The following is a 5,340-nucleotide window of genomic DNA, read 5'->3' as shown; positions in this document are numbered from 1 at the left end:
CAACATACATCACAGTCGCATGAAGACTTAAAACACACTGTCTCTCTCTATATATATAATCACAAAATGTCTCTCTCTATATATATAATAACAAAATGTCTCTCTCTCTCTATATATATAATCACACAATGTCTCTCTCTCTATCTCTCTCTCTGTATAATCACATACTCTCTCTCTATATATATAATCACATCATTTCTCTCTCTCCCCTTCTCTACCTCCCCCATCTCATTGCTCTTATCTCTATCTATCTCTCTCTTTAAATCATGTGGACTCTTCCCCTCTTTCTCTGACATTTCTCCTTCTCTTATTTTATTTTTGCGTTTCCTTCTTATCTTTTTTACTCTCTCCCTCTCTCTATCTCTCTCTCTCTCTCTCTCTCCAACACACACACACACGCCCACACACACTGTCACACAGCTAAAAAGTGGTTAAGTGTATTTAGGTGTTCTTTCTTTTGCAATGCATTGTGAGGAATATCTATGCGTGTGTGTATATACATGTGACTGTGTGAACACGTGAGTCTGCACACTATTGTGTGAATGTGAGATGTGTGTGTGTGTGTGTGTGTGAATGTGAGATGTGTGTGTGTGTATGTGTGTGTGTGAGAGTGTGACAGAGAGAGATGAAAGGCAGCAGTAGTTGTCCCACTGCTATGAAGTCACAGCTGCAGGAGTAGTCAACACAATGTTCCGACACATGACTGCACCATGTGCATGTGCATGTGTGTGTGTACATGTGTGTGTGTGTGTGCGAGTTTGTGTGTGCATGTGTGTGACAGTGAGAGTGAGTGTGTGGTAGTGTGCCTGTGTGTGTGTGTGTGTGTGTGTGTGTGTGTGTGTGTGTGTGTGTGTGTGTGTGTGTGTGTGTGTGTGTGTGTGTGTGTATGCATATGTGTGTGTGTGTGTGTGTGTGTGTGTGTGTGTGTGTTTGCGTGTGTGTTAATGTGTGTGACAGCTTGCTAAGTGAATGAGCTGCACTACTGTCAGCATAAAGACAGAGCATTATTCATCTGCCTTAATGACTTTCACACCACCTGTCAATCAAACTCACTCTCCCTCACAGTAGACAGCAGCACAACAAAGACTGGTATCCTAGACGACGGCTCACTGCAGCATGCATTATACAGGCGGCTACAAAGTGTAGACTACTGAAGACTTCATACGAAAGACTGCAGAGTCATCAAAGCATGCATTCAACAGACAACGGCAGACTGGGTACTATTGTGTACTACTGTTGACTTCATAGTAAATACTCCCAGACTGCACACACTACTTTTCAATCATGTGCACACTTCTACATCAGCATGAAGTAAATACTCCGGCCTAGGCATGATGATGCCATCTTATTTACTATTTTTTACCAGAAGGACTGTAAGCATGAATATAAATCTTAATACTCCAAGATCTCTGATAAGTTATTCTGACTCCAGCTCCCCTTATGATTGTACTTAATTTTTTGCATAGTTACGATGCTATGCCAATGATAATGTGCATCCGCACTGTAAAAGTAGATGCAAAATAAAAACATGTATATGAAACTCCATGCCAATTGCAATATAGTCATTACAGTTAGTGTTAGAATTAGATTTAGTTTAACCACGTATAATAATAGCATAGTGCGCAAGTGCTTGAATAAGATTTGCAGAGCATAGCACTTAGGGTTATCCATGTGTAATAATAGCATAAATGCATAAGTGCTAACATCAGATTAGCATAGAATAGGATTTGCATAGGGTTAGCCATTTATAATGTGTTTGCGTAAGGTACATTATATTCAAACCTGCAATTGCTCATCTCACATTCAATAGATTGTACCTACCTAAGTCTACTTACAATAAAGTATGACCACTCCAACACTGGTCCTAAAGAATCAGCCCTCAGCCCTCAATAAGCCCTCAGCATGACATACATTTGTGTTTATGTGAGTAAAATCCCATGTCGTCTGAGTCGCCCAAGATGAATTGCAACGAAATGAAATAAAATTAAATGAATTAATGAATAACAACCACACTGATTTGAGTAGCTTTCTTTTGTTCCTCCCTGTGTTGTGTCCCTATCATTGTGTTATTACTCAGGCCTGGAAATGTCCCCAGTGATTCTTGACCACTATGTGGTTCAAGGTCAAACTAAGAAAGAAACAGCTGGCTCTCACTGAGTATTATACAAAGTGGTTCCTTATCCTCACTGGTGGACAGAGGGTGGTTCCTGATTGTTATTGGACGACATAAAGATAGGGTGACTAGACGTCCTCTTTTACCTGTACATGTCCTCTTTTCGAGACCAAAAAAATGCATCCGGCAGGGATTCCAAAATTGTCCGGGATTTTGCCTTTAAGGATATTTGTGTTTCTCTGGGTCTTTCACAAACTAGTTTTACGCCCTAACAAGTTTTGGAAAGGGTATCTCATTTACGTTCCACCTTCTTGCACGAGCTCTGACTGTAGAGAGAACTGCCATTGGTCGACCTTCTCATTGTTGCTAGATGCACGATAAGTATCCTCTAAAGATGATCATTTTGAGCATTTGGTACGATACTTAGCCATTTCCAATCTGGCAACACTGAGCACCTTACCGCTTCCACTAGTAACTAGTATCTTTTCCACATGCAGATATCATGTGCTGTTGTAAACAATGCAACTAGTGACTAGTAGCATTGTTTACAACAGCACATGACTAGTTGCATTGTTTACAACGAGCATTACATCTGCATGTGGAAAAGGTGGCAAAACCTTGTCCGGGGGGAGGGGGCGGGTTCATCTGTATGTGAAAAAAGATGGCAAAACATTGTCGCGAGGGGAGGGGGCGGGATCATCTGTATGCTAAACACTACCATGCTCCCTCCCCCTCGACGAAGTGTCCTCTTTATTTTCCTGATGCTGGTTGTTTAACAACAATTGCTGCATGTTCCTAGCCATTTTCTGGCTGACCAAAAGAGATAGTTCCTGAACATCAGCTGATAACAGGAAAGAATGGTTCCAGCCTTCAAACAGGTTACCAAAAACCATGGTTTCCAACATATCTCGGGCTAACAGAAAGAGCAGTACTTTGCCCTTAGCGGCTAACAGAAATAGCAGGTCTTATCCCTTAGCGGCTAACTGAAAGAGCAGTTCTTAGCCCTTAGTGGCTAACAGAAAGAGCAGTTCTTAGCCCTTAGCGGCTAACAGAAATAGCAGTTCTTAGCCCTAAGCGGCTAACAGAAAGATCATTGTAAATGCTTCACTGATTTAAAGAAAGAAAAGCTCCAGGCCCCATACTGGAGAAACTGCTGATGGCTCCTCTCTGGCCCTGGAATATAAATATAAGTGGTGGCCACGCCTGCAGCCCAGCCTAGTCCACCTCCTGTTCAGATACACACACTTTCACTTTCAAAATGGGCGCTAAAGGTGTTTGATCTGTGGGTGAGGAGAGGAGAAATGTTCTGTCAGACACACGAAACACACTTCTGTCCATGATGGTAGTTAGTAAAACCATTAAGTATCTGTGTTTATATCCAAACTGCATTAAGTTCAGCATGGAGCTTCTGAGTATGATGGGTGTGCCTACATTTGTGTATGTGTATTTATGTGAAGAGTGAGTATGTTTGCACAGGTATGTGCCTATAACTGTCTGTGTGTGTGTGAGTGTGTTTGTGAGTGTCTGTCTATGGTGGGGAAAAAAACACACGTCTGACAAACCCACCAGTATCTATCCATCACCTTAACAGGGAGACAGGGGGATATTAAATGCCAATCTCACTTGATTTGGAGCTCCCTAATGAATTGGTGGAGCATTAAAACCCCTCTCCAGTCTGTGTGGGATTAGCTTGCTTGTTTACTGCTGTGCTTTGTTGGGTCTAGTTGTTAAATGATGCGGTGCGTTTGGCATCGTTGTTAAATGCATCAGTGAATAGAATAGAGTCTGGTTCTGCAGTGCGGTGCTGAGATGAGTCTCCCTGTTTAATGGTCCCATCAGTTGAGTCTGATTGTTAAATTCAAAGATGAGTTGAGTCTGGTTGCTAAATGTACCACTGACTAGAGTCTGGCTGTTAAATGAAGCGATTAGTTGAGCCTGATGCTTCATGCAGTGGTGAGCTTTGGCTGGATGTGAACCGCAGAGGTTACAGGCATACATGCACTGTAGTTGTTTAATGAAGCGATGTGATTAGTCTGGTTGTGGTTAATGTAGGGGTCAGTCTAGAGGTGCTCATGAAAGCAGTAATAACTGGTTCTGGTTACCAAACGCAGAAGTTTTGATTGATTGTTGAATGCAGCAGTGGGAAGAGTCTGGTTGTTAAATGCAGTGATGAATAGGGTCTGAGGAAGATGGCATGAAGGTGAATGCATAAGAGATGAATCTGCTCTATGTTATCTATCAGTTTATCCCTCCCCCCATATATTTCTGTCCTTCTTTCAGTCTCTCCCTCTTTCATGCTCCGTTCTCTCTCTTCTCTCCTCTCCTCTTTCAGTCTCTCCCTCTATCATGCTCCGTTCTCTCTCTTCTCTCCTCTTTCAGTCTCTCCCTCTATCATGCTCCGTTCTCTCTCTTCTCTCCTCTTTCAGTCTTTCCATCTATCATGCTCTGTTCTCTCTCTTCTCCCCCTCTTTCAGTCTTTCCCTCTTTTATGGTCCGTTCTCTCTCTTCTCTCCTTCTTTCAGTCTCTCCCTCCATCATGCTTAATTTTTGCCCGCTAGAGCTTTGTCAAGGCCTCGGCCCTTTATTGATCACATTAAAACAAGGCACCATTTCCCCAGTGTGACTGAGCCCACATGCAGGCTTAGAGAGGTACAGAAGGATAGGCAGGAAGACAAAGATAACTAGAGATAGAGGGAGAGAGAGAGGAACAGGGAGAGAGAGAAAGAGAGAGAGATAGACAAAGAGAATGAGAGGGAGCTAGGGGGGATACAAAGGCACAGACCAGATAGACCACCAGACTGATGTGTGTGTGTGTGTGTGTATGTGTGTGTGTGTCTGGGTGTGTGTGTGTGCATGAAGAAGAAACATGAAATCTAACTGGTTCTAAAATATCTGTCTTTGTGTCTGACCGATCTGACTACAGCACACAGGTACACAGACATGCCTGTAAACTGTGAGGGAGAGACATGTTTCTATGTGTGTGTTTGTGCTTGTGTGTGTGTGTGTATAGGCACAGTGTTACACCCAAAGTCCAAGGTCTGGGATCCATGGTCTGGGAAAACGGAAAAAATATGTAGCATAAACCTTCAGTATATGACCATTGCAATAACACTTCAGTATATGACCACTGCATAAACACTGTAAACTACGACTATACAAGAGAGAAAGAACAGCACAGAAGCGTGTGCATAGCATTAGAGTATGCCATCATGATGCATTTCAGGTGT

Source organism: Sprattus sprattus (assembly GCF_963457725.1).
Source record: "Sprattus sprattus genome assembly, chromosome: 8".
NCBI lineage: Eukaryota > Metazoa > Chordata > Actinopteri > Clupeiformes > Clupeidae > Sprattus > Sprattus sprattus.
Note: the sequence above shows the minus strand (reverse complement) of the source record.